The sequence below is a fragment of the Cricetulus griseus genome (genome assembly GCF_003668045.3).
Source record: "Cricetulus griseus strain 17A/GY chromosome 1 unlocalized genomic scaffold, alternate assembly CriGri-PICRH-1.0 chr1_0, whole genome shotgun sequence".
Classification (NCBI taxonomy): domain Eukaryota; kingdom Metazoa; phylum Chordata; class Mammalia; order Rodentia; family Cricetidae; genus Cricetulus; species Cricetulus griseus.
In genome coordinates, this window is record NW_023276806.1 from 90,902,652 (window position 1) to 90,912,800 (window position 10,149).

Genomic DNA, 10,149 nt, shown 5'->3' on the forward strand with positions numbered 1-10,149 from the left:
GATTCAAGTTGGCCACACAACAAAATTCAGCTTTTGATTCATTCAGTGCTGATGTTTTGAATGACCCGATATCTGAAGTTATATCAGAAACTTCAAAAATGCTGTACATAAAGACACAAAGAAAAAATCTTATTGTAGTCAGACCAATCAGGAAGGTAGACATGTATGTCAACTTTACTGTGATAAATTGACAAAATATCCAAACTAATAAATGGCCCCTTAGCAAGCATTCAAACTCATTTGCAAGCTTTGTCTTGCAGTTTGTGACAAGTTCTGTGTCAAGAATTGGATTTTGTTTGAGTAAAGACTGCAAAGGAAGAAGGGGTTGGATTATATTTGACCTTTAACAGCATAGTACAAACTATACCCTTTAACCCCACCCTTTTCTCTAGTTAGAAGCCATAGATGATTGGCTGCGTTAGTGAGTGTCTAAAGTGACCAGAGACAGTTGGAATTCTTTTAAAGTGATAATAAACAATTTAAAGTTCTTTTCCTAAAATTTGAATACAGGATGTTTTTCACAGGTAGCATGCTCATGATGGTTATTACACTTTGAAGCAACATGTCCACTTTAAAACACAAGCTTCTTCAAGGACCATGGGTCATTTTCATAAAACAAATTGCCTAGATCTGCAGATCTTAAAAGTATCTAATGCCAGAATAATAATTAAGTTGCAGTAAGGTTGAAGCATTAAAGCTTGTTTTATTGTCGAAATTACTAACTTCTTAGTAACATAACCTTGGAGGGAACCCATAGTTACCATGTGATAGGTTCTTTCTGTTATAAAATGAGTATATGTTAGAAGAAGATAAAGAAATTTTAGAGACATCAATGTGAAATATGTCCCTTAATCATCTCTTGATAATAATGTTGTAATATAATTAACATCAAACACCAGGAATAATGCTATCCTTTCCAAATGTATCTGTGAGCCAGCATTTGAAGAACTCCTTTAGGTTGTCTTTGTCTCCGCTTTACCCAGATATCCTATCTCCTTGTGCAGTAGGAATGCTCACAAGGTCTTACTTTTACAGAGGATGCAATGTGTAACTTGCAGAGATGGGCTACAGTCCTTATATGATTTTCACTCTGCACCCAAACAGATCCATTTTATGTGCTTTTCTTTTCTTTTCTTTTTCTTTCTTTTTTTTTTTTTTTTTTTTTTGCTTCAATCCATGAAGAGCTGTACTTACATCATATTAACTGACACAGGTATCTGGCATAATTTGTTCTAACTCTATATTCTTAAAACTCAACAATGAGTTTTGAAAATTGATGCTGATGATTTGTCTGTTTTGAGTTAGAGATACTTGAAAAGCAGCCAGAGCAAGAAGATAATTCTGACATCCTTTACTTCCTTTCTGATTTGTAAAAGCAGGAAATATGAACAGTGTCATCCCTACACAAAAGGAAGCAATAATCTTCTCATCAAGGACAGGAAGTTCAAGCTAGTAGAATGCTGTAAAGACCCAGTTAAAATTAAGTTATCTTCTCAACTTCCCCATGAAACTTAGCTGCTTTCTTATAACACAGTATTCTTGTCCATTCAATATGTATGTAACTGACCCAAATGCTTTTTTTTTGATCATCATTCTTTATGGAAGTTATTTTGTTCTGTAAACTTATTTAACTAAATTTGCTTTCTGCCCATTGAATAGTCCTGTTCATTTAATTGCCAGGTTCCGACAAAAAGAAACACTAGCACAAATGAGATAAAATCTACCTTATTTCTCTACACTAACTCTTACCAATTATTTAATTTCATTCTTTCATTTTTCTCTCATCTATCTTTATCTGAAACATATTCTAACAAATAAGCTATTAAGTTTGAAGTAACCATAAACTAACAATAGTAGGACATTATTTTTAAATTGTCAGACCTCATATTATTATGTCTGTGGGGATAAGTTTTATAAATTATTTTCTTATTGACATGTTTCCTGGAAGCTAAAGAGTATGCTTTTAATAAATATAGAATGTTTTCTGAGAGGAAATTGCTTTTTCTATTTTCTTTGGTTCAGCTATTGGGGGCCTGATATTATAGCTGACAATATGTACAATCATAAGATTAAGAAATGGAATTTCTATGCGTATGGAAAACATGAATGGAAAGGCTTACTGAGTATTCACAGATGAGCACTTACACTCCTCACATTGCTGTGGAGAGGGGCAAGAGAAGATGCTTCTACAGGAGGAACAATGGCTGCCCACCATCAGGAGACAGGAAGGTCTAGGACAACATGATATATTTGGTTATGCAGCTGTGGATCATTGTTGATTATCCTGCAGTCAGAAAATTCCCATGGAGAAAGGCAGGTGTCCATGGCAGCCTCCTCTAGAGTTAAAGGGAAATGTGATTAGGCTTCTTTCTACTCATGTTGAATCTCAAGTGCTGTCAGTTACTGTAACCTTTAAGCCAGTTCCTCATTAGGTCCCCCAAATACCAAGTCTTACCAGCAAAAACCAACCAAACAAAAAACTCCTTTAGAGTTTGTTTTACCCGAGAGATTTGCTTATTGAGCAGTTTCCTAGCCTGACCTTGTGGCACATGCCTTTAATCCTAGCAGTTGGGAGGCAGAGGCAGGTGGATACCTGTGAGTTTGTGGTTAGCCTGGTCTACAAAGTAGGTTCTAGACCAATCAGGGCTATATTATAAGATCTTGTTTCAAAAAACAAACTAACTCAAAAATTTTCTAAGAGACTGGAGAGCTGACCCAGTGGTTAAGAGCATGTACTGCTGCTGCAAGGACCTGAGTGTGGTTTCCAGCATCATTATCAGGCAGCTCACAGCCACCAGCAACTCCAGCTTCAAGGTGTTTGACATGCTACTCATAATTCTGAATGAAGTGCACCAATGTACTATCTATCTATCTATCTATCTATCTATCTATCTATCTATCTATCTATCTACCTATCTATCTCTATCTCTCTCTCTTTCTCTCTGTGTGTTCCTCTCTCATCTCTCTCTCTCTGTCTCTCATACACACATACACAAGTAAATTTATGAATAAATCTTTAAAAACAACTTTTCTAGCAATTTGAAAGCATACTACTTGAATCTAATTGAGTTTGCTGTTTGAATAATGTTAATAAATTCAGTTTTAGAACTTCTCAACATTACATGATAAACCAAGAAGGATAACCCTCCAAAAATACATTCAGCTTGAAATAAGTAAATAGCATCTGGGAGCAAAGACTTGAAAGAAGACAGAGCAGAGGCAGTGCTCTGAAGTGCAGGCAAGATGAAGGTATTAATCCAGTGTCTTCAAAAGATAAAGGATCAAAGCCGATGACCTGGTGAGCTAGGACACTGTTCAACTGTCACTATAATAGTGAATATACACAGACATATAAGTAATTAATGTCACTATGAAATACAGAATAGCATCCATTTGCATAGTTCTCTCTCTAAAAATAAACTCTTGAAATAGCAAATACATGAACTTCATAAAGTTTCTAAACATTACCTGTAAGTAATTAATAAACAAGCACATGTCTTGTTAAAGTCTAAAGTCGTCATGTCTAACTACAAAACTCAACAACTGTTCTCACTGGAAAGAAAAATACATTTCTAATTTACTGTATGACACCATTGTTGGTTGAAACTTTCTTAGATCAGTGGTAATGTATATGTTTATTTCTGTTGTTCTTAATTATGATTTAATTTAAATTATAATAAATGAAGAATGGTCGATTGAATCTTATTATCATAATTAGAAAATAAATTTTTAGAAAAACACTTTCTTGTTAGTATGAAAAGTTAATTTACAATTACTTATGTCTGAAATCTTCAAAACCTGTCAATGTACAAATACATATATAAATATTCCATCTTTAACTTTAAAATTTTTATTATGCTATCATATCTGTGCTCTACACTGGTTCAAACTAAATCACAAGGAAAAATATTTTGTCTAAGATCAAACTGAATAAAGTGTGGCTTGGGTAGTCTGTGGGGCCCCTGGCAGTGGGACCAGTATTTATCCCTAGTGATTGAACTGGCTTTTTGGAGCCTATTCTCTTTGGAGGGATACCTTGTTCAGCATAGATATAGTGGGGAGGACCTTGGTTCTGCCTCAAAGTAAGGTCCCAGAGTTCCTTGACTCCCTATGGGAAGCCTTACTCACTCTGAGGAGTGTATGGGCGTGGGAGTGGAGGGAAGGAGGGAGTAGCAGGAGGAGGGGAGGGAGTGGGAACTGGTATGTAAAATGAGAAATGATTGTTTTTAAAATAAAAAATGATAAAAATATGAATGAGGAGTTTGGTTAGCTTAAAACTTAGTATGATTTGGAATTCTTCATTGTTACTGCACATTGTATTGTATTACTGCATGAGATGTGCTCAAGTAAACAGGTCACATATCCTTGAAGCAATTTTTGCTGCGGTTGGATGGTTTGGGTTGATTTCTGTAGTTCTATATATCAAACCTAGGCTTTCAGTGCTCACCAATGAGCTACAGTCCCAGATCTTGTTTTCCTGGGACAGCATCTCCATCAGCAGGCCAAATTGGCCTCAATTTAGAACCTCCTTCCTCTTCTTCTCCAATACTATTTCCTTACTGACTTGCATTATGAAAAGTGATAGCAGAAAAGACATATAACAAGTGACAGAGAGTTGGTTGATAGCTCTTGACCATATTGCTGCCAATGATTATTTGCATATATATATATATATATATCCAAAATTAAAAGCAAAAATATACTAAAGACAAAGACATATTGCATTTCCTTCCTTTGTGATATAATGGGACAAATATAAACACAGGATTTGGGAATGAGCATGCTAAAATAGCTTTATTACCTAGGTACCACTGTTCATTCAACCCATTTTTAATATCCAGGGCAGCAGGTGCAGTTTCAAATGCTTATGTCTTAGATTCTGAAGTTGAAAGTATATAAGAGAGTATTTGTTTAATGAGAGTATTTCTAAAAACATTTATCTAGCACCTAACACTGGCTGGATACACAGATATTTCTTTTAAATCAATTTCTTAAGAGTAGTCATTTGGATTTCATCATAACACTGCTGACAAACATCTGTTGGATATGGAAAACCACATTATATCAGACAAGTTATTGCAAAATTATATAAGAATTGAAGACACAGATGAAGATTATTTGAAAGTGTCTATGCTGGTAGTGTATTACTAGAAATTGTTTTAGAAAAATCAGAATTTATCAGCAGATTCTATTTCTCAGAAATAAGTCAGTTGGAAAGATTCACTAATTCTCCCTGTGTGTGTGTAAAGTCTGAGATGATACTAGAAACAGAATATTTATTGTTTTAATGTATAATCATCTTTATAATTTTTGCTATTTATTTTTAATAATGAAGCAAGCATTAACCCTCAGTAAAGAAGACTTAAGTAGATATTTTCTTTGCATTTTATGCTGTATCCCAAAATGCTTTTAAAGTCCATGGTTCACTAAAATAGAGGTTAATAAAAAGAAAGAGCAAAGCAGAGGTCAATTATTAAAATAGGTCATGAAAATAAGAGTACAGAATATGTCTACCATGCAGTTATCTGCATGTGTTTCTAACTTAGATATTATAAATATTATTTATCTTAATGTATAAAGCATACAATTCATTCCTTGCACTTAGAAGAAACTGAATATATCTATAAAAGTAGAATGATGATTTTTTTCAAGACTATACAGCCTTTGTAATTGGTTCAAGTCTGTTCTCCTTCCACCTCCACTCATAGACAAACAAGGAAAATAAATGCTTGGGTGGGCTCTACTTTGTTGTTTTCAATGTAATATCAAGTCTAGATGCTGTGAGTTATACATTGAGTTTTTGAAACATTTCACTTGCAACACAAAATACTCACTTTGAAAACATAGAATGAAATAATTAACTAGTCATTTGAGAATCAAAGGTTAGCCCAATACCCAATAGAAAATAAACAAGTGAACATCCAATCTACAGGGCAACTTTTTGCTCTTCTACAACAAATACTATTTCTTGTTCTCAAGTTTATTTCTAATCCTTTTATTGTACATGCATTATATAAACTATGGAACCTTCTTCATATTAATGATGTGTCATCTTCCACTATGTGTTAGCATGAAAGAAATCAGTCACATTTTGCTCTTGTGGTTGTTGTTGTTGGTACAGTTTGAATATTTAGTTGAGCCTTCTGCTTTTTCACAGCTCTTAAAATGAAGCAAAATATTCATGAAATCAGCTACCTTCTGGGAATGAGAGAACCTTGGGCTAACCCCTTCACTTCTCAAGAATAGAAGCTGAATCTGGGGACTCTGTAAGGCCCCTCTGATGCCCTGTGAGGAGTAGAACTGGAGTTCATATTACATCCTTTCCTCTAGGTTCCATTTCTTCTAATGATGTCACATGAGAAAATGGTCTTAAGTGGAAGTCACTTCACTCTCCTTCCTAGCACATTTCGATAATTCTGAGGAAAATGAGGTTCCCTGGGAGAAAGACAGGTGGGTACACTCAGACTTCATTCTTGAGGTATGCTGATTCAGGCACGTCCTGCTGGAGGAATCCCTTCTGTTCCCCCACATTTTTTCTTCTATGCATGTTAAGTTGCCATTGCTTTCCCAGGAGTACAAGAAGAGGCCTGGGACTTCCTCTCCATCCTTCTTCAGTTTAGAACATGTAGGTGTCATTCCAAATGTGATACTAGACTGAAATGTAAAAGCAGAGAAGACTTCTTCATGATGAACCTGTATTTAATTAGGCAGTCGAGCCAATCTAATTCTGGCATGTGACAGATTGAGAGGCAATTTGTGAAGGAAGACATTTACTAAAATAAACACAAAGCTAAACTAAGATGTTAAGTTTGAAGGTGATGAGCAGTGATATATGGTGCTATTGTATCCTGAGAGCCTTGCAATTATCATTTCATTATGCCAATTTTATCAACTTAACATTTTCGTGCTGGGAAAACAATACTGGAATAGAAGCTTCCTCCGGACTAATTTTTGAATAAAATAAACTCATATCATAACTATCTTTTAAAAATTTAACTAAAAGTTGTACAAAAATTTCAAAACACAAAGATGGCTTTAAAGTAAAATTTTAAAGTATGCTTACATTAGAAATTATGCTTATGGTGTTTTAATGTGCACTTAATTTGACTTAGTAATTTATTTTGCTATATCAGATATTTTATTCCAAATTTCATCCAAGTATAAAAAATAAGTATTAATTGGCATGGTAGGGATTACTGGTTTCTTTCCATCAATGGTGATGAAATAAATGAAAATTAAAAGAAGGAAATATCATCTCACATGCATTAAATTTGTTTTTAAAATGTCATTATTTTAAGACCATTGTTCATCAGAATTTGTACTTTAATTGTTAAGTCATTTATAAATGGCTTAAATTGTAGAAATATTTAGCACCCTATGGTTTTGTATAACAAACTCCCAGTATCTTGAAAACTAAGCATAAGTTCCAGATTTTACTATATATTCAAAATAATACATGGATATGAAAGTACCATGGTACTCATTTATAGTAAAAGATATTGAAAAGAATTTTCTTGTTATAAGTATGTTTATTTAAGTAGGTGGGAAGATCTAAAAGAAAAGCAGAAAAAGAAAAACTGATACTATGTATCAAAATGTATTGATACTATTTATTGCTGTCATTACTTTGCTCAACTCAGTTAAAATGTGAAGTCTCTGGATTCATAAGTAAGATGTAACAGGAACAAAATGCAGGATTTCCCTAAGAAATAAGGAAGACTCATCGGTGTCATGGTAGACAAAATAAATCTCCTTAGGAAAAAGGATTACAACACCGAAACCATAAATATAAAGACTAAGACTTGAGATGTGAAACTAATGAGGCAACATTTTGAATTTCTCAGAAGGCAGCTGACATTTTTATCGGTGTAAATGACACTGTTTCCATGATTTCCAAACAGTCTCTAACACACTGGACTTACTCTTGAAATTAATTTCTCTATCCTGAAGTCATTTAGAAATGTGTATTGAGATGAACCAACTGACTAGTTCTTAGGTTATTGCCATCAAGTGTTACTACATTTTGTTATATTTAACATATGGTGAATTTTAAAAAATAATTTCAGTGGAAGTTTGGTCAGTCTAGTTAAGAAATTAGAAATTCAATTACCATGGAAATATGTATATCACTTTTCCTTTAGAGAGAAATGTTCAAAAATATTTTTGTTACAGTTAAGTTTGGGGTAAAATATGTTCATCATATATTGCAAGCAAGTGTCTGTGTGACACGTTACATCTATACTTCAACCACAACAATATTAAAACAGAGTTAAAAACGAATGGGGCTGTGAAAGTAGATCAGTTGATAGAGTGCTTGCCTGGAATGCACAAATCCTTGGATTTCATGCCCAGTACCACATAACCAAGGTATGGTGGTCCATGCCTGTAATTGTCAAATCCCCTCACTCAAGCTGTGGAGGTAGTTATAGTGAGTTTGAGAGCAGCCTAGGTTACATGAGTCTGTCTTTAAAAAAATCAGAATGAGTAAGTAGATGGAAACTAAACAACGGGAAAGAAGCAAGAGAAGCCTCTGTCCTAACAACAATGTGAAAAATAGAATAAAAAAGAGAAGACCAAATGAGAATCCAGGTTTCCCATGAGAAAACCAGGAAAGAGACTGGAGAAGATTGGAGTCTTTTTAAAAGTAAATTTATTTGGTAGTAGACATGAAAAATAACATACATGTGCTATCTGTAGAGTGGAAAAGGTTCAGGTGTAGGATGCTGCTAAGGACGATGGGGATAACATAAGTGATTTCAAATAGGGCCTCAGTATCAGGTGGTATCAGCCCACATTGCAGCAGACAGGTGTAGAGCAGACATGCATGCATAGCATTTGTTTTCAGTCAGACTACGGTATCCTGTGTGCAGAGCGGTGTTATCGCACAGTATATTATTGCACTAGAAGCTGGCCATGATGTCTTCCCAGGTTTATCAGCATTATTGGTATTAGTAACTATTGGTGGTGTCAATATGATTTTCTTAGACTTTATTGTATTGCTGTGAGAAAATCACTGATAGGGAAGGCTCATGCTCATTGTTTCAAAGGGCTCAGTTTATAGTACTTTGCCCTCATGCACTCAGGTAAAACATCATGGTGGAGAGACTGTATGGCAGAGACAGGCCTTCACCTGTTGGTACATAGGGAGCAGAAAGAAGGTAGATAGCATGGCCCCAAGGATCTCTTCTCACTAATTTATTTCCTTTGACCAGGCCCTACCTCCTAAAGTTCCCCAATTCTCACAAACCAGTGCCCCCAGCTACCCACAAAAGATCATATCATCAGCCCTTGGGAGAAAATCTACATTCAAACTGTATCCAATGATTTGATGAAAGCGATGCGGTTTTAGTTCTGAGGACTTTTTCACATAATGACTAACTTCTCAACACTCAGTGTTGAATTATTTTTTAAATCATCTCATGTGCATATATGTGTGTGTAGGTAGGTGTGGCGGTCAGAGAACATCTTTCTCGCATTGCCTCTTCCTCCCCACCTTGTTTTTGAGTCATGGTTTTCTTGCTGTTTCTGCTGCTGTGCTGCTATGTGTGCACTCAACACTACAATCTCCTATTTGTACCTCCCATTTTATCAGAAGGGAGCTTGATGACAGAGGGGTATTACTGCTTTCAGCTTTTTTTCTTTTTTTTTTTTTTTTTTTACTTATTTTAAAAAGTACTTTCTTTTAAAAATCACCTTTAAAAAAAGGTAACTGCTTTTTCTCACTGAGCAATCTCCTCAGCTTCCTCAATGTGATTTTCATTTTAAAACTAATATTTTTCCTGCTTCCCACCACGTCTATCCCAAGCTCTACAGCGGTGGTGAAAGGAAAGGAATCGTTACAAAGAGGGGATTAAGCAGATCACAGACAGTCTGACTCAGAAGAACAGGGCTGATGAGGTCATTGATTTCCAAACGCTGAAGGGATGAAAATCACCTGGAAGTCCTGTCACATTTCACTTCCAGGGCTTCTCTTGACATCCGGATTCAGTAGAATTGAACTGAGTCTGGGAATACACTTTTGGAGAACACAAGCTCCCCAAGTGAACTTTATCATTAGGGAATGTTGTGAAATCCGGAAACCCTAAGCCCAACTCCATTTCTTCTGCCAGGAGAAGATGGAGCCAAAGGTTATGTATCCAGGGTGTAAGT

At 35.2% G+C, this 10,149-nt stretch overlaps 1 long non-coding RNA gene across 1 annotated transcript in view; it reads left to right on the top strand.

Moving 5' to 3' along the window:
- The window catches only part of LOC107978740, a 40,455-nt gene extending 30,850 nt beyond the window's left edge, over positions 1-9,605 (top strand). The window contains exon 4 of the long non-coding RNA XR_003480363.2: positions 6,158-9,605. This is a non-coding gene — a long non-coding RNA (uncharacterized LOC107978740). The remainder of the gene's footprint in view (positions 1-6,157) is intronic.
- The last annotated feature ends 544 nt before the right edge of the window (positions 9,606-10,149 follow it).